The sequence below is a fragment of the Heptranchias perlo genome, unplaced genomic scaffold (genome assembly GCF_035084215.1).
Source record: "Heptranchias perlo isolate sHepPer1 unplaced genomic scaffold, sHepPer1.hap1 HAP1_SCAFFOLD_624, whole genome shotgun sequence".
NCBI classification, from domain to species: domain Eukaryota; kingdom Metazoa; phylum Chordata; class Chondrichthyes; order Hexanchiformes; family Hexanchidae; genus Heptranchias; species Heptranchias perlo.
This window is the reverse complement of record NW_027139649.1, coordinates 26,194-46,421: the sequence shown is the minus strand read 5'-3', so window position 1 is coordinate 46,421 and position 20,228 is coordinate 26,194. Positions and strand designations below refer to the sequence as shown.

General features: G+C 49.5%; 1 long non-coding RNA gene across 1 annotated transcript in view; it reads right to left on the bottom strand.

Moving 5' to 3' along the window:
• Window positions 1-19,619, bottom strand: part of LOC137317656 (uncharacterized) — a 42,435-nt gene extending 22,816 nt beyond the window's left edge. The window contains exon 1 of the long non-coding RNA XR_010961736.1: window positions 19,544-19,619. This is a non-coding gene — a long non-coding RNA (uncharacterized lncRNA). The remainder of the gene's footprint in view (window positions 1-19,543) is intronic.
• Between the last annotated feature and the right edge of the window lie 609 nt (window positions 19,620-20,228).

Genomic DNA, 20,228 nt, shown 5'->3' with positions numbered 1-20,228 from the left:
GAATTTGGGGAATGGAGTGGGTCGGGTGGAGCAGGTTTCAGTGGGGAATTTGGGGAATGGAGTGGGTCGGGTGGAACAGGTTTCAATGGGGAATTTGGAGAATGGAGTGGGTCGGGTGGAACAGGTTTCAATGGGGAATTTGGGGAATGGAGTGGGTCGGGTGGAGCAGGTTTCAATGGGGAATTTGGGGAATGGAGTGGGTCGGGTGGAGCAGGTTTCAATGGGGAATTTGGGGAATGGAGTGGGTCGGGTGGAGCAGGTTTCAGTGGGGGAATTTGGGGAATGGAGTGGGTCGGGTGGAGCAGGTTTCAGTGGGGAATTTGGGGAATGGAGTGGGTCGGGTGGAACAGGTTTCAATGGGGAATTTGGGGAATGGAGTGGGTCGGGTGGAGCAGGTTTCAGTGGGGAATTTGGGGAATGGAGTGGGTCGGGTGGAACAGGTTTCAATGGGGAATTTGGGGAATGGAGTGGGTCGGGTGGAGCAGGTTTCAATGGGGAATTTGGGGAATGGAGTGGGTCGGGTGGAGCAGGTTTCAGTGGGGAATTTGGAGAATGGAGTGGGTCGGGTGGAGCAGGTTTCAGTGGGGAATTTGGGGAATGGAGTGGGTCGGGTGGAGCAGGTTTCAATGGGGAATTTGGGGAATGGAGTGGGTCGGGTGGAGCAGGTTTCAGTGGGGAATTTGGAGAATGGAGTGTGGGTCGGGTGGAACAGGTTTCAGTGGGGAATTTGGGGAATGGAGTGGGTCGGGTGGAGCAGGTTTCAGTGGGGAATTTGGGGAATGGAGTGGGTCGGGTGGAGCAGGTTTCAGTGGGGAATTTGGGGAATGGAGTGGGTCGGGTGGAACAGGTTTCAGTGGGGAATTTGGGGAATGGAGTGGGTCGGGTGGAGCAGGTTTCAGTGGGGAATTTGGAGAATGGAGTGGGTCGGGTGGAACAGGTTTCAGTGGGGAATTTGGGGAATGGAGTGGGTCGGGTGGAGCAGGTTTCAGTGGGGGAATTTGGGGAATGGAGTGGGTCGGGTGGAGCAGGTTTCAATGGGGAATTTGGAGAATGGAGTGGGTCGGGTGGAGCAGGTTTCAATGGGGAATTTGGGGAATGGAGTGGGTCGGGTGGAGCAGGTTTCAATGGGGAATTTGGGGAATGGAGTGGGTCGGGTGGAACAGGTTTCAATGGGGAATTTGGGGAATGGAGTGGGTCGGGTGGAACAGGTTTCAGTGGGGGAATTTGGGGAATGGAGTGGGTCGGGTGGAGCAGGTTTCAATGGGGAATTTGGGGAATGGAGTGGGTCGGGTGGAGCAGGTTTCAGTGGGGAATTTGGAGAATGGAGTGGGTCGGGTGGAGCAGGTTTCAGTGGGGAATTTGGAGAATGGAGTGTGGGTCGGGTGGAACAGGTTTCAGTGGGGAATTTGGGGAATGGAGTGGGTCGGGTGGAGCAGGTTTCAGTGGGGAATTTGGGGAATGGAGTGGGTCGGGTGGAGCAGGTTTCAGTGGGGAATTTGGGGAATGGAGTGGGTCGGGTGGAGCAGGTTTCAATGGGGAATTTGGGGAATGGAGTGGGTCGGGTGGAGCAGGTTTCAATGGGGAATTTGGGGAATGGAGTGGGTCGGGTGGAGCAGGTTTCAATGGGGAATTTGGGGAATGGAGTGGGTCGGGTGGAGCAGGTTTCAGTGGGGAATTTGGGGAATGGAGTGGGTCGGGTGGAGCAGGTTTCAGTGGGGAATTTGGGGAATGGAGTGGGTCGGGTGGAGCAGGTTTCAATGGGGAATTTGGGGAATGGAGTGGGTCGGGTGGAGCAGGTTTCAATGGGGAATTTGGGGAATGGAGTGGGTCGGGTGGAACAGGTTTCAATGGGGAATTTGGGGAATGGAGTGGGTCGGGTGGAACAGGTTTCAGTGGGGAATTTGGGGAATGGAGTGGGTCGGGTGGAGCAGGTTTCAGTGGGGAATTTGGGGAATGGAGTGGGTCGGGTGGAGCAGGTTTCAATGGGGAATTTGGAGAATGGAGTGGGTCGGGTGGAGCAGGTTTCAATGGGGAATTTGGGGAATGGAGTGGGTCGGGTGGAACAGGTTTCAATGGGGAATTTGGGGAATGGAGTGGGTCGGGTGGAGCAGGTTTCAATGGGGAATTTGGGGAATGGAGTGGGTCGGGTGGAGCAGGTTTCAATGGGGAATTTGGGGAATGGAGTGGGTCGGGTGGAGCAGGTTTCAATGGGGAATTTGGGGAATGGAGTGTGGGTCGGGTGGAGCAGGTTTCAGTGGGGAATTTGGGGAATGGAGTGGGTCGGGTGGAGCAGGTTTCAATGGGGAATTTGGGGAATGGAGTGGGTCGGGTGGAGCAGGTTTCAGTGGGGGAATTTGGGGAATGGAGTGGGTCGGGTGGAGCAGGTTTCAATGGGGAATTTGGGGAATGGAGTGGGTCGGGTGGAGCAGGTTTCAGTGGGGAATTTGGGGAATGGAGTGGGTCGGGTGGAACAGGTTTCAGTGGGGAATTTGGGGAATGGAGTGGGTCGGGTGGAGCAGGTTTCAATGGGGAATTTGGGGAATGGAGTGGGTCGGGTGGAACAGGTTTCAACGGGGGAATTTGGGGAATGGAGTGGGTCGGGTGGAGCAGGTTTCAATGGGGAATTTGGGGAATGGAGTGGGTCGGGTGGAGCAGGTTTCAATGGGGAATTTGGGGAATGGAGTGGGTCGGGTGGAGCAGGTTTCAATGGGGGAATTTGGAGAATGGAGTGTGGGTCGGGTGGAGCAGGTTTCAGTGGGGAATTTGGGGAATGGAGTGGGTCGGGTGGAGCAGGTTTCAATGGGGAATTTGGGGAATGGAGTGGGTCGGGTGGAACAGGTTTCAATGGGGAATTTGGGGAATGGAGTGGGTCGGGTGGAGCAGGTTTCAATGGGGAATTTGGGGAATGGAGTGGGTCGGGTGGAGCAGGTTTCAATGGGGAATTTGGGGAATGGAGTGGGTCGGGTGGAGCAGGTTTCAGTGGGGAATTTGGAGAATGGAGTGGGTCGGGTGGAGCAGGTTTCAGTGGGGAATTTGGGGAATGGAGTGTGGGTCGGGTGGAGCAGGTTTCAGTGGGGAATTTGGGGAATGGAGTGGGTCGGGTGGAGCAGGTTTCAGTGGGGAATTTGGGGAATGGAGTGTGGGTCGGGTGGAGCAGGTTTCAGTGGGGAATTTGGGGAATGGAGTGGGTCGGGTGGAGCAGGTTTCAGTGGGGAATTTGGAGAATGGAGTGGGTCGGGTGGAGCAGGTTTCAGTGGGGAATTTGGGGAATGGAGTGGGTCGGGTGGAACAGGTTTCAATGGGGAATTTGGAGAATGGAGTGGGTCGGGTGGAGCAGGTTTCAGTGGGGAATTTGGGGAATGGAGTGGGTCGGGTGGAGCAGGTTTCAGTGGGGAATTTGGAGAATGGAGTGGGTCGGGTGGAGCAGGTTTCAGTGGGGAATTTGGGGAATGGAGTGGGTCGGGTGGAACAGGTTTCAATGGGGAATTTGGGGAATGGAGTGGGTCGGGTGGAACAGGTTTCAATGGGGAATTTGGGGAATGGAGTGGGTCGGGTGGAGCAGGTTTCAGTGGGGAATTTGGGGAATGGAGTGGGTCGGGTGGAACAGGTTTCAATGGGGAATTTGGGGAATGGAGTGGGTCGGGTGGAGCAGGTTTCAATGGGGAATTTGGGGAATGGAGTGGGTCGGGTGGAACAGGTTTCAATGGGGAATTTGGGGAATGGAGTGGGTCGGGTGGAACAGGTTTCAATGGGGAATTTGGGGAATGGAGTGGGTCGGGTGGAACAGGTTTCAATGGGGAATTTGGGGAATGGAGTGGGTCGGGTGGAGCAGGTTTCAATGGGGAATTTGGGGAATGGAGTGGGTCGGGTGGAGCAGGTTTCAGTGGGGAATTTGGGGAATGGAGTGGGTCGGGTGGAGCAGGTTTCAATGGGGAATTTGGGGAATGGAGTGGGTCGGGTGGAGCAGGTTTCAGTGGGGAATTTGGAGAATGGAGTGGGTCGGGTGGAGCAGGTTTCAGTGGGGAATTTGGGGAATGGAGTGGGTCGGGTGGAGCAGGTTTCAATGGGGAATTTGGGGAATGGAGTGGGTCGGGTGGAGCAGGTTTCAATGGGGGAATTTGGGGAATGGAGTGGGTCGGGTGGAACAGGTTTCAGTGGGGAATTTGGGGAATGGAGTGGGTCGGGTGGAGCAGGTTTCAATGGGGAATTTGGGGAATGGAGTGGGTCGGGTGGAGCAGGTTTCAGTGGGGAATTTGGGGAATGGAGTGGGTCGGGTGGAGCAGGTTTCAATGGGGAATTTGGAGAATGGAGTGTGGGTCGGGTGGAGCAGGTTTCAATGGGGAATTTGGGGAATGGAGTGGGTCGGGTGGAGCAGGTTTCAATGGGGAATTTGGGGAATGGAGTGGGTCGGGTGGAGCAGGTTTCAATGGGGAATTTGGGGAATGGAGTGGGTCGGGTGGAGCAGGTTTCAATGGGGAATTTGGGGAATGGAGTGGGTCGGGTGGAGCAGGTTTCAATGGGGAATTTGGAGAATGGAGTGGGTCGGGTGGAGCAGGTTTCAATGGGGAATTTGGGGAATGGAGTGGGTCGGGTGGAGCAGGTTTCAATGGGGAATTTGGAGAATGGAGTGGGTCGGGTGGAGCAGGTTTCAATGGGGAATTTGGAGAATGGAGTGGGTCGGGTGGAACAGGTTTCAGTGGGGAATTTGGGGAATGGAGTGGATCGGGTGGAACAGGTTTCAATGGGGAATTTGGGGAATGGAGTGGGTCGGGTGGAGCAGGTTTCAGTGGGGAATTTGGGGAATGGAGTGGGTCGGGTGGAGCAGGTTTCAATGGGGAATTTGGAGAATGGAGTGGGTCGGGTGGAACAGGTTTCAGTGGGGAATTTGGGGAATGGAGTGGGTCGGGTGGAGCAGGTTTCAATGGGGAATTTGGGGAATGGAGTGGGTCGGGTGGAGCAGGTTTCAATGGGGAATTTGGGGAATGGAGTGGGTCGGGTGGAGCAGGTTTCAGTGGGGAATTTGGGGAATGGAGTGGGTCGGGTGGAGCAGGTTTCAATGGGGAATTTGGGGAATGGAGTGGGTCGGGTGGAGCAGGTTTCAATGGGGAATTTGGAGAATGGAGTGGGTCGGGTGGAACAGGTTTCAGTGGGGAATTTGGGGAATGGAGTGGGTCGGGTGGAGCAGGTTTCAATGGGGAATTTGGGGAATGGAGTGGGTCGGGTGGAGCAGGTTTCAATGGGGAATTTGGGGAATGGAGTGGGTCGGGTGGAGCAGGTTTCAGTGGGGAATTTGGGGAATGGAGTGGGTCGGGTGGAGCAGGTTTCAGTGGGGAATTTGGGGAATGGAGTGGGTCGGGTGGAGCAGGTTTCAATGGGGAATTTGGGGAATGGAGTGGGTCGGGTGGAGCAGGTTTCAATGGGGAATTTGGGGAATGGAGTGGGTCGGGTGGAACAGGTTTCAATGGGGAATTTGGGGAATGGAGTGGGTCGGGTGGAACAGGTTTCAGTGGGGAATTTGGGGAATGGAGTGGGTCGGGTGGAGCAGGTTTCAGTGGGGAATTTGGGGAATGGAGTGGGTCGGGTGGAGCAGGTTTCAATGGGGAATTTGGGGAATGGAGTGGGTCGGGTGGAACAGGTTTCAGTGGGGAATTTGGGGAATGGAGTGGGTCGGGTGGAACAGGTTTCAGTGGGGAATTTGGGGAATGGAGTGGGTCGGGTGGAACAGGTTTCAGTGGGGAATTTGGGGAATGGAGTGGGTCGGGTGGAGCAGGTTTCAATGGGGAATTTGGGGAATGGAGTGGGTCGGGTGGAACAGGTTTCAGTGGGGAATTTGGAGAATGGAGTGTGGGTCGGGTGGAGCAGGTTTCAGTGGGGAATTTGGGGAATGGAGTGGGTCGGGTGGAGCAGGTTTCAATGGGGGAATTTGGGGAATGGAGTGTGGGTCGGGTGGAGCAGGTTTCAGTGGGGAATTTGGAGAATGGAGTGTGGGTCGGGTGGAGCAGGTTTCAGTGGGGAATTTGGGGAATGGAGTGGGTCGGGTGGAGCAGGTTTCAATGGGGGAATTTGGGGAATGGAGTGTGGGTCGGGTGGAACAGGTTTCAATGGGGGAATTTGGGGAATGGAGTGGGTCGGGTGGAGCAGGTTTCAATGGGGGAATTTGGGGAATGGAGTGGGTCGGGTGGAGCAGGTTTCAATGGGGAATTTGGGGAATGGAGTGGGTCGGGTGGAACAGGTTTCAGTGGGGAATTTGGAGAATGGAGTGTGGGTCGGGTGGAGCAGGTTTCAGTGGGGAATTTGGGGAATGGAGTGGGTCGGGTGGAGCAGGTTTCAATGGGGGAATTTGGGGAATGGAGTGTGGGTCGGGTGGAACAGGTTTCAGTGGGGAATTTGGGGAATGGAGTGGGTCGGGTGGAGCAGGTTTCAATGGGGGAATTCGGGGAGGGGCAGAGATTCCTGACAGAAAACCCAGAAGTACGGGGGGATTTCAACTATCATAATATAGACTGGGATAATAATATAAGGGGCAAAGAGGGGGAGGAATTTTTGAAATGTGTTCAGGATAACTTTATTAACCAGTACATTTCCAGCCCAATGAGGAAGGAGGCATTGCTGGACTTGGTTCTAGAGAATAAGGTGGGTCAAGTGGAGCAAGTGTCAGTGGGGAACATTTCGGGAACAGCAGTCATAGTATCAAAGTTTAGAATAGCTATGGGAAATGACACGGACCACTCGAAAGTAAAAATACTCAATTGGAGGAGGGCCAATTTCAATGGGATGAGAACAGATCTGGCCCGGGTAAATTGGAATCAAAGATTGGCAGGCAAAACTGTAATTCAACAGTGGGCGGCCTTTAAAGAGGAGATGGTTCGTACATTCCCATGAGGCAGAAAGGAGGGCAACTAAAGCCAGAGCTCCCTGGATGACAAAAGAGATAGTGAGTAAGATGAAGTGGAAAAAAGGGGCGTACGACAGATGTCAGGGCTATAGTGATAGGGGATTCAATTGTAAGGGGAACAGATAGGTGTTTCTGCGGCCGCAAACGAGACTCCAGGATGGTATGTTGCCTCCCTGGTGCTAGGGTCAAGGATGTCACGGAGCGGCTGCAGGACATTCTGGAGGGGGAGGGTGAACAGCCAGTAGTCGTGGTCCATATCGGTACCAACTACATAGGTAAAAAAATGGGATGAGGTCCTGCAAGATTAATTTAAGAAGTTAGGAGATAAATTAAAAAGCAGGACCTCAAAGGTAGTGATCTCAGGATTACTACCGGTGCCACGTGCTAGTGAGTATAGGAACAGGAGAATAGACAGGATAGGAACATAGGAACAGGAGTAGGCCATTCAGCCCCTCGTGCCTGCTCCACCATTGATAAGATCATGGCTGATCTGTGACCTAACTCCATATACCTGCCTTTGGCCCATATCCCTTAATACCTTTGGTTGCCAAAAAGCTATCTATCTCAGATTTAAATTTAGCAATTGAGCTGGTATCAATTGCCGTTTGCGGAAGAGAGTTCCAAACTTCTACCACCCTTTGTGTGTAGAAATGTTTTCTAATCTCACTCCTGAAAGGTCTGGCTCTAATTTTTAGACTGTGCCCCCTACTCCTAGAATCCCCAACCAGTGGAAATAGTTTCTCTCTATCCACCCTATCCGTTCCCCTTAATATCTTATAAACTTCGATCAGATCACCCCTTAACCTTCGAAACTCTAGAGAATACAACCCCAATTTGTGTAATCTCTCATAGAATCATAGAATCATCGAAGTTACAACATGGAAACAGGCCCTTCGGCCCAACATGTCCATGTCGCCCAGTTTATACCACTAAGCTAGTCCCAATTGCCTGCACTTGGCCCATATCCCTCGATACCCATCTTCCCCATGTAACTTAACTCTTGTAATCTGGGTATCATTCTAGTAAACCTACGCTGCACTCCCTCCAAGGCCAATATGTCCTTCCGAAGGTGCGGTGCCCAGAACTGCTCTCAGTACTCCAGGTGCGGTCTAACCAGGGTTTTGTATAGCTGCAGCATAACTTCTGCCCCCTTGTACTCTAGTCCTCTAGATGAATGCATGGCTGCAGGGATGGTGTAGGAGGGAGGGATTTAGATTCCTGGGACATTGGGACCGGTTCTGGGGAAGGTGGGACCTGTACAAGTGGGACGGGTTCCCCCGAGCAGGACCGGGACCAATATCCTCGCGGGGGTGTTTGCTAGTGCTGTTGGGGAAGGTTTAAACTGGAATGGCAGGGGGGTGGGAACCTGAGCAGGGAGACAGAGGAGGGGGAAACAAGGATAGAAACAAATAGGGCCATAGTGCAAAACAAAACTAAGATGACTAGCAATCTTAAAAAGACAAGTCTAAAGGCATTATGTCTTAATGCGCGGAGCAGTCGCAATAAGCTAGATGAATTAACAGCGCAGATAGATATTAACGGTAATGATATAGTTGCGATTACGGAGACATGGCTGCAGGGTGACCGAGGATGGGAACTGAACACCCAGGGGTATTCAATATTTAGGAAGGACAGGCAAAAAGGGAAAGGAGGTGGGGTAGCGTTGTTAGTAAAGGAGGAAATCAATGCAATAGTGAGGAAGGAAATTGGCTTGGAAAATCACGATGTGGAATCTGTATGGGTGGAGCTAATAAACACCAAGGGGCAGAAAACGTTGGTGGGGGTTGTCTATAGGCCCCCAAACAGTAGTGGAGATGTAGGGGAGGGCATTAAACAGGAAATTAGAGACACATGCAAGAAGGATACAACTATAATCATGGGTGACTTTAATCTACATATAGATTGGTCAAACCAAATTAGCAATAATACTGTGGGGGAGGAATTCCTGGAGTGTGTATGTGATGGTTTTCTAGACCAATACGTTGAGGAACCAACTAGAGAACAGGCGATCCTAGACTGGGTATTGTGCAGTGAGAAAGGATTAATTAACAATCTTGTTGTGCGAGGTCCCTAAGGGAAGAGTGACCATAACATGATAGAATTCCTCATTAAGATGGAGAGTGAAGTAGTTGAATCTGAAACTACGGTCCTGAATCTAAATAAAGGAAATTACGAAAGTATGAGGTGCGAATTGGCTATGATAGATTGGGGAACTTTACTAAAAGGGATGACGGTGGATAGGCAATGGCTAATATTTAAAGAACGTGTGCAGGAATTACAACAATTAGACATTCCTGTCTGGCGCAAAAATAGAACAGGAAAGGTGGCTCAACCGTGGCTTACAAAAGAAATTAGTGATAGTATTAGATCCAAAGAGGAGACATATAAAATTGCCAAAAAAAGTGGCAAGTCTGAGGATTGGGAGCAGTTCAGAATTCAGCAAAGGAGGACAAAGAGATTGATTAAGAGGGGAAAAATAGAGTATGAGAGTAAACTAGCAGGGAACATAAAAACTGACTGTAAAAGCTTCTATAAATATGTCAAGAGAAAAAGATTAGTGAAGACAAATGTAGATCCCTTACAGTCAGAAATGGGGGAAATTATAACAGGGAACAAAGAAATGGCAGAACAATTAAACACATACTTTGGTTCTGTCTTCACAAAGGAGGACACAAATAACCTCCCGGAAATGTTAGGGAACCAAGGGTCTAGTGAGAGGGAGGAACTGAAGGAAATCAGTATTAGTAAAAAAAATAGTGCTAGGGAAATTAATGGGGCTAAAGGCTGACAAATCCCCAGGGCCTGATAATCAACATCCCAGAGTACTAAAGGAAGTGGCCCTGGAAATAGTGGATGCATTGGTGATCACCGTCCAAAATTCCATAGACTATTGAACAGTTCCTACAGATTGGAGGGTGGCAAATGTAACCCCACTATTTATAAAAGGAGGGAGAGAAAAAACAGGGAATTACAGACCAGTTAGCCTAACATCAGTAGTGGGGAAAATGCTAGAGGCTATTATAAAAGATGTGATAACAGAACACTTGGAAGGCATTAACAGGATTGGACAAAGTCAGCATGGGTTTATGAAAGGGAAATCATGCTTAACAAATCTACTGGAATTTTTTGAGGATGTAACTCGTAGAATAGATAGGGGAGAACCAGTGGATGTGGTGTATTTGGATTTTCAGAAGGCTTTTGATAAGGTCCCACACAAGAGGTTAATGTGCAAAATTAAAGCACATGGGATTGGGGGGAATATACTGGCATGGATTGAGAATTGGTTGACAGACAGGAAACAGAGAGTAGGAATAAACGGGAAATCATGTTTAACTAACCTGATCGAGTTTTTTGATGAGGTAACAGAGAGGGTCGATGAGGGCAATGCAGTTGAAGTGGTGTATATGGACTTTCAAAAGGTGTTTGATAAAGTGCCGCATAGAAACATAGAAAATAGGAGCAGGAGTAGGCCATTCAATATGATCATGGCTGATCCTCTATCTCAATACCATATTCCCGCTCTCTCCCCATACCCCTTGATGCCATTTGTGTCTAGAAATCTATCCAGCTCCTTCTTTAATATATTCAGTGACTTGGCCTCCACAGCCTTCTGTGGTAGAGAATTCCACAGGTTCACCACCCTCTGAGTGAAGAAATTTCTCCTCATCTCAGTCCTAAATGTCCTACCCCGTATCCTGAGACTGTGACCCCTCGTTCTGGACCCCCCCAGCCAGGGGAAACATCCTCCCTGCATCCAGTCTGTCTCGCCCTGTCAGAATTTTGTATGTTTCAATGAGATCCCCTCTCATTCTTCTAAACTCGAGTGAATACAGGCCGAGTCGACCCAATCTCTCCTCATACGACAGTCCTGCCATCCCAGGAATCAGTCTGGTGAACCTTCGCTGCTCTCCCTCTATGGCAAGTATATCCTTTCTTAGGTAAGGAGACCAAAACTGCACACAATACTCCAGGTGTGGTCTCACCAAGGCCCTGTATAACTGCAGTAAGACATCTTTGCTCCTGTACTCAAATCCTCTTGCAATGAAGGCCAACATACCATTTGCCTTCCTAATTGCTTGCTGCACCTGCATGTTTGCTTTCAGTGACTGGTGTACAAGGACACCCAGGTCCCTTTGTACATCAACATTTCCCAATCTATCACCATTTAAATAATACTCTGCCTTTCTGTTTTTCCTTCTGAAGTGGATAACTTCACATTTATCCACATTATACTGCATCTGCCATGTATTTGCCCACTCACTCAACTTGTCTATATCCCCTTGAAGCCTCTTTGCATCCTCCTCACAACTCACGATCCCACCTAGTTTTGTGTCGTCAGCAAACTTGGAAATATTACATTTGGTTCCCTCATCCAAATCATTGATATATATTGTGAATAGCTGGGGCCCAAGCACTGATCCCTGCGGTACCCCACTAGTCAGGTCCTGTCACCCCGAAAAAGACCAGTTTATTCCTACTCTCTGTTTCCTGTCTGTTAACCAATTCTCAATCCATGCCAGTATATTACTCCCAATCCCATGTAGTTTAATTGTGCACACTAACCTCTTATGTGAGACTTTATCAGAGGCCTTCTGAAAATCCAAATAAACCACATCCACTGGTTCTCCCATATCTATTCTACCAGTTGCATCCTCAAAAAACTCCAGTCGCACGGTAGGCTTATCATCAAGATTGCGGCCCATGGAATAAAAGGGGGCAGCAGCAGCATGGATACAGAATTGACTAAGTGACAGGAAACAGAGAGTAGTGGTGAACGGTTGTTTTTTGGACTGGAGGGAGGTGTACAGTGGTGTTCCCCAGGGGTCGGTGCTGGGACCACTGCTTTTCTTGATATATATTAATGACTTGGACTTGGGTGTACAGGGCACAATTTCAAAATTTGCAGATGACACAAAACTTGGAAGTGAATTTTTTTTTTATTCGTTCATGGGATGTGGGCGTCGCTGGCGAGGCCGGCATTTATTGCCCATCCCTAATTGCCCTCGAGAAGGTGGTGGTGAGCCGCCTTCTTGAACCACTGCAGTCCGTGTGAAGGATAAACAGTGAGGAGGATAGTGATAGAGAGAGGTGAGAGGGGAGAGATACAAAAGGGTCCAGAGGGGCAATTTTTTCACTCAAAGGGTGGTGAGTGTCTGGAACGAGCTGCCAGAGGCAGTAGTAGAGGCGGGTACAATTTTGTCTTTTAAAAAGCATTTGGACAGTTACATGGGTAAGATGGGTATCGAGGGATATGGGCCAAGTGCAGGCAATTGGGACTAGCTTAGTGGTATAAACTGGGCGACATGGACATGTTGGGCCGAAGGGCCTGTTTCCATGTTGTAACTTCTATGATTCTATGATTCTATGGTGGAATGGGCAGACACATGGCAGATGAAATTTAACGCGGAAAAATGCGAGGTGATACATTTTGGTAGGAAGAACGAGGAGAGGCAATATAAACTAGAGGGCACAACTCTAAAAGGGGTACAGGAACAGAGAGATCTGGGGGTATATGTGCACAAATCACTGAAGGTGGCAGGGCAGGTTGAGAAAGTGGTTAGAAAAGCATACGGGATCCTGGGCTTTATAATTGGAGGCATAGAGTACAAAAGCAAGGAAGTTATGATGAACCTTTATGAAACACTGGTTCTGCCACAACTGGAGTATTGTGTCCAGTTCTGGGCACCGCACTTTAGGAAAGATGTGAAGGCCTTAGAGAGGGTGCAGAAGAGATTTACTAGAATGATTCCAGGGATGAGGGACTTTAGTTACCTGGATAGACTGGAGAAGCTGGGATTGTTCTCCTTGGAACAGAGACGGTTGAGAGGAGATTTGATCGAGATATTCAAAATCATGAAGGGTCTAGACAGAGTAGATAGAGAGAAACTGTTCCCATTGGTGGAAGGGTCAAGGACCAGAGGACACAGATTTAAGGTGATTGGCAAAAGAACCAAAGGTGACATGAGGAAAAACTTTTTTACACAGCGAGTGGTTAGGATCTGGAATGCACTGCCCGAGGGGGTGGTGGAGGCAGATTCAATCATGGCCTTCAAAAGGGAACTGGATAAGTACTTGAAAGGGAAAAATTTGCAGGGCTACGGGGATAGGGTGGGGGAGTGGGACTAGCTGGATTGCTCTTGCATAGAGCCAGCACGGACTCGATGGGCCAAATGGCCTCCTTCTGTGCTGTAACCTTTCTATGATTCTATGAGGAAAGAAATCTTTACGAGCGAGTAGTTATGATCTGGAATGCACTGCCTCAAAGGGGAAAGAGCGGAGAATGGGACTAGTTGGATAATTGGAGGCTGAACTGCTTCCCCTGTGCTGTATCATTCTAAGTTTCCATAACAGGATCGAGTGGCTAGCCGGCTTCCTCCTGTTCTATGTTCCTATGAGCCTCACGTGTGTAACTTTCTCAAATGCCTTCTGAAAATCCAAAGTATTCACTGGATTTCCTTGCTCTGCTAGTCCAAGAATGAATTCCACAATAGTGAGACACGGGTGCAGCTTTCAGACCCAGGGGGGCTCCTCCTTGTAACCTCGTGCTCTTCACACAAACGTTGATAGGATCTTGTACACTGGCTGATGCATCTATCAGTTCCACGTTTGTACTAATCTCTTTTGAGATTGGGGTAAGATAACTTCTCTGCTAATGGAGTGCTTGAAAATGTTAAGAGCTATGATAAGTTATATCTCAGAGCCTCTGAAATGATTTCATTACTCAGAGTATTTTTAAAGTCACCACAGTTCGTGCCCAACCCACAGCAGCCATTTTGTAACGCGTCTCGCGTTGACTGAAAAGTTCTTATTGAGGACTCAGTAAGATGGAGGCTCCTCCCTTCACGTTCCGTTATTCACTGGCTGTTTACCAGAGAAAGATCCCACATCGGCACAACCAGAACATCCCGCCTTACACAAAAACAACACCATATTTCACAAGAGAAACTAAATCACCATTTTCACTACCATTCATTCAGAATCATTTCAAATAGATAGAGCAGTTCTGGTCCCACTGTACTCCCTGACTCAGTCTGATGTTAAAACAAAGGCCACACACACACACACACACACACACACAGATAGACACACACAGGCATTCACACACGCACAGACATACAGACAGACACACAGACACAGGCATATACACACAGTCATACACACATACGTAGACATATACACACACATACAAAGATCTACAGACATAGACATACACAGACATATACATGCACACATACAGACACACACAGATGTATACACACACATACACACATGCACACACATACACATACACAGACACACAGACATACACACAGACCCATACACACACAGACACGACACATACAGATAGACATATACTCTAAAACATAAGCACACATTTGCCTTCAGACATATATGCACAGACATACACACACAGATAGATATCATAGAATGGACCAGCATATCGACAACATTCAGCCCAACACATCTCACATGCTCCCCATCCCACCCAGTCTAATCCCACTCTCCCCCTCACTCCCCATACCCTTTTATATCCCACCCAGTCTAATCCCATTCTCCCCCTCACTCCCCATACCCTTTAATATCCCACCCAGTCTAATCCCACTCTCCCCTCACTCCCCGTACCCTATAATATCCCACCCAGTCTAATCCCACTCTCCCCTCACTCCCCGTACCCTTTTATATCCCACCCAGTCTAATCCCACTCTCCCCTCACTCCCCGTACCCTTTTATATCCCACCCAGTCTAATCCCATTCTCCCCCTCACTCCCCATACCCTTTAATATCCCACCCAGTCTAATCCCACTCTCCCCTCACTCCCCGTACCCTTTAATATCCCACCCAGTCTAATCCCACTCTCCCCCTCACTCCCCGTACCCTTTTATATCCCACCCAGTCTAATCCCATTCTCCCCCTCACTCCCCATACCCTTTAATATCCCACACAGTCTAATCCCACTCTCCCTCTCACTCCCCGTACCCTTTAATATCCCACACAGTCTAATCCCACTCTCCCCTCACTCCCCGTACTCTTTAATATCCCACCCAGTCTAATCCCACTCTCCCCCTCACTCCCCGTACCCTTTAATATCCCACCCAGTCTAATCCCACTCTCCCCCTCACTCCCCGTATCCTTTAATATCCCACCCAGTCTAATCCCACTCTCGCCCTCACTCCCCGTACCCTTTAATATCCCACCCAGTCTAATCCCACTCTCCCCTCACTCCCTGTACCCTTTAATATCCCACCCAGTCTAATCCCACTCTCCCCTCACTCCCCGTACCCTTTAATATCCCACCCAGTCTAATCCCACTCTCCCCCCTCACTCCCCGTCCCCTTTAATATCCCACCCAGTCTAATCCCACTCTCCCCCTCACTCCCCGTACCCTTTAATATCCCGCCCAGTCTAATCCCACTCTCCCCCACACTCCCCATACCCTTTAATATCCCACCCAGTCTAATCCCACTCTCCCCCTCACTCCCCGTACCCTTTAATATCCCACCCAGTCTAATCCCACTCTCCCCCTCACTCCCCGTACCCTTTAATATCCCACCCAGTCTAATCCCACTCTCCCCTCACTCCCCGTACCCTTTAATATCCCACCCAGTCTAATCCCACTCCCCCCCTCACTCCCCGTACCCTTTAATATCCCACCCAGTCTAATCCCACTCTCCCCTCACTCCCCGTACCCTTTAATATCCCACCCAGTCTAATCCCACTCTCCCCTCACTCCCCGTACCCTTTAATATCCCACCCAGTCTAATCCCACTCTCCCCCTCACTCCCCGTACCCTTTAATATCCCACCCAGTCTAATCCCACTCTCCCCCTCACTCCCCGTACCCTTTAATATCCCACCCAGTCTAATCCCACTCTCCCCCTCACTCCCCGTACCCTTTAATATCCCACCCAGTCTAATCCCACTCTCCCCATCACTCCCCGTACCCTGTAATATCCCACCCAGTCTAATCCCACTCTCCCCCTCACTCCCCGTACCCTTTAATATCCCACCCAGTCTAATCCCACTCTCCCCCTCACTCCCCGTACCCTTTAATATCCCACCCAGTCTAATCCCACTCTCCCTCTCACTCCCCGTACCCTGTAATATCCCACCCAGTCTAATCCCACTCTCCCCCTCACTCCCCGTACCCTTTAATATCCCACCCAGTCTAATCCCACTCTCCCCTCACTCCCCATACCCTTTAATATCCCACCCAGTCTAATCCCACTCTCCCTCTCACTCCCCGTACCCTGTAATATCCCACCCAGTCTAATCCCACTCTCCCCTCACTCCCCGTACCCTTTAATATCCCACCCAGTCTAATCCCACTCTCCCTCTCACTCCCCGTACCCTTTAATATCCCACCCACTCTAATCCCACTCTCCCCCTCACTCCCCATACCCTTTAATATCACACCCAGTCTAATCCCACTCTCCCCTCACTCCCCATACACTTTAATATCCCACCCAGTCTAATCCCACTCTCCCTCTCACTCCCCGTACCCTTTAATATCCCACCCACTCTAATCCCACTCTCCCCCTCACTCCCCATACCCTTTAATATCACACCCAGTCTAATCCCACTCTCCCCTCACTCCCCGTACCCTTTAATATCCCACCCAGTCTAATCCCACTCTCCCCTCACTCCCCATACCCTTTAATATCCCACCCAGTCTAATCCCACTCTCCCCCTCACTCCCCGTACCCTTTAATATCCCACCCAGTCTAATCCCACTCTCCCCTCACTCCCCATACCCTTTAATATCCCACCCAGTCTAATCCCACTCTCCCCCTCACTCCCCATACCCTTTAATATCCCACCCAGTCTAATCCCACTCTCCCCCTCACTCCCCGTACCCTTTAATATCCCACCCAGTCTAATCCCACTCTCCTCCTCACTCCCCGTACCCTTTAATATCCCACCCAGTCTAATCCCACTCTCCTCCTCACTCCCCGTACCCTTTAATATCCCACCCAGTCTAATCCTACTCTCCCCCTCACTCCCCATACCCTTTAATATCCCACCCAGTCTAATCCCACTCTCCCCCTCACTCCCCGTACCCTTTAATATCCCACCCAGTCTAATCCCACTCTCCTCCTCACTCCCCGTACCCTTTAATATCCCACCCAGTCTAATCCCACTCTCCCCCTCACTCCCCGTACCCTTTAATATCCCACCCAGTCTAATCCCACTCTCCTCCTCACTCCCCGTACCCTTTAATATCCCACCCAGTCTAATCCCACTCTCCTCCTCACTCCCCGTACCCTTTAATATCCCACCCAGTCTAATCCCACTCTCCCCCTCACTCCCCGTACCCTTTAATATCCCCCCCAGTCTAATCCCACTCTCCCCCTCACTCCCCGTACCCTTTAATATCCCACCCAGTCTAATCCCACTCTCCTCCTCACTCCCCGTACCCTTTAATATCCCACCCAGTCTAATCCCACTCTCCCTCTCACTCCCCGTACCCTTTAATATCCCACCCAGTCTAATCCCACTCTCCCCTCACTCCCCGTACCCTTACAGAAAGAGGATAAAATACCAGTGACAGAAGGGAAACTAAAATAATTCAAGGGGAGGAATTTAGTGGATTTAATATAAATTTTAAAATGATAATGGAGAAAATAATCGATTTAGGATCGATAAATCTCCAGGATAGGATAGTTTCCATCCGATGGTATTAAAACTGCAGAAGCATTAGTCATAATTTTCCAAAACTCTTTTGATAAGGGAATTGTGCCATTGGATTGGAAATTTGCGAGTGTCACTCCGTTGTTTAAGAAGGGTGGGAGAGAGAAACCAGGTAACTACAGGCCTGTCAGTTTAACGTCAGTTATGGGGAAGTTATTCGACTCTTTTATTAAGGACAGAGTGACTGAGCACTTGGATAAATATGAGCTGATCGGAGAGAGCCAGCATGGATTTGTTAAAGGGTAAGTCATGTTTGACTAATCTAGTTAATTTTTTGAGGAGGTAACTAACATAAATGAGGGAGTGTCTGTGGATGTTGTCTACATGGACTTCCAGAAGGCACTCGATGAGGTTCCACATGAGAGACTGTTAACAAAAATGGGAGTGCATGGAATTGGAGGAAACCTATTGACACGGGTTGGGAATTGGTTGGGAGGTAGGAGACGGAGAGTGGGGATAATGGGTATGTACTTAAATTGTCAGGATGTGACGAGTGGTGTCCCCCGGGGATCTGTACTGGGGCCTCAGCTTTTCACTATATTTAGAAATGATTTCAGTGAGGGATTAGAGAGTGGTATATCCAAGTTTGCAGATGACACCAAGTTAGGTGCCACAGTAAATATTCTCGATGGGAACAGAAAGTTGTAAAGGGACATTGGGAGATTAAATAAGTCGGCAAAACTGTGGGAGATGGAGTTCAATGTGGGGAAGTGTGAGGTCGTCTACTTTGGACCAAAGAAAGAGATCAGAGTATTTTGTAAATGGTGAGAAGCTCAGAACTGTGGAGGAGCAGAGAGATTTCAGGGTCCAAGTACAGAAATCACTAAAAGACAGTGGACTGAAACAAAAAATAATTGACAAGGCGAATGGAATGTTGGCCTTTATCTCACGGGGACGGGAATACAAAGAGGTGGAAGTTTTATAAAACTCTGGTTAGACCCCATTTAGACACATTCAGTTCTGGGCCCCGCCCCTCGGGAAGGATATATTGGCCTTGGAGGGGGTGCAGCCCAGATTCACCAGAATGATACCGGGGCTAAAAGGGTTAAATTATGAGGCCAGGTTGTATGGACTGGGCTTGTATTCCCTTGTATTCCATCTAGAAGATTATAGGGTGATCTGATCAAGGTGTTTAAAATGTTAAAAGGAAATTATTTCCTCTGGTGGGATATTATAAGCTGGATAGTCCAGTGGTGAAGGATAGAAGACTAGGGACTAGTCTTCCAAGCCTTTACTCACAGAGCTCCACATTACACACACCACGCCCTCGATAAGCTCTCATATAAATAGATATGAGAGTTCCCAATTGATACCCACCACCTGAATACAATTAACACTAATTGATATAAATCACATGGATACAATTAACAGGGGGAATGAGATTAAATTGGGTGTTTAAGATGATTAAAGGAGTTGATCGGGTGGATAGAGAGAAACGATTCCCTCTGGTGGGAGAGAGTCCAGAACAAGGGGGCAAAAATCTTAAAATTCGAGCTGGGCCGTTCAGGGGTGATGTCAGGAAGCATTTCTTCACACAAAGGGGAGTGGGAATCTGGAACTCTCTCCCCCAGACAGACTGTGGGTCAATTGGAGCTTTCAAGACTGAGTTTGATTGATATTTGTGGGTAAGCATAGCAAGGGCTACGGAGCAAAGGCGGGTAAAATGGAGTTTACAGATGTACAGATCAGCCATGATCTAATAGAATGGCAGAACAGGCTAGAGGGACTGAATGGCCTTCTCCTGATTAGTGTGTGCTGATAAAATACAACTTCAATCTGTCACCACGGTGATGGATTTCAATAAATATTGCCCTGGATGGAGCTTCTATCGAGATATTAATAACTGCGAATTCTCTCTGACTTTGAGCACACTTCCTCCCATTTCGCTCGAGACCTCTCGGTACCAAACTACACTCACAAACATTCTCCAGACTCAAGCCGTTCCATCCCGGGAACTTACCACGCTGTGCCAGGCCTGTTTGGATAATCCCGCTCACTATCAATGTCACGAGAATGGTCCTGCCAACAGACTCCATGTGTAGCAGGGTTAGCTCCTCCGTCAATCTGAAACAAACTGGTACACAGCTCTTACATCAACCTCAGTCAGTGCTGTGAGAAGGCAGGAAATGATTCGAGAACTCAGTTAGCACCATACTCCGAAACAAACATTAACCATTCCAGCACATCCCCCTCGACTTCATCCTCCAAAACCCCACAGCACCGACTGAAAACAGGCAATCCCCCAGAACATGGACATAATATTCTGGGGACCGTGTGCCAGTCTCTGCCTGCAGACAGAGTAACCAGGGCAGCTAGCATGCGGCCACCGACAATACCGTGAGCCTCACCCTCTGCATGCTGTACGTTCTCGGGGGGAATCAAGGAATATGGGGATCGGGCGGGAAAGTGGAGTTGAGGTCGAAGATCAGCCATGATCTGATTGAATGGCGGCACAAGCTCGAGGGGCCGAATGGCCCACACCTGCTCCTATTTCTGATGTTCTTACATTAGGGAGCAGATGGGAAACACATCAAATCCGATATAGCACTGAACATTCCGACTGGACTGTTGGAAGATTGGTCAACTCGAGAGAGTGCGAGGAGCAGATCGAACCAGGCAGCGGAGGATGAGGCAAATTACAGAAG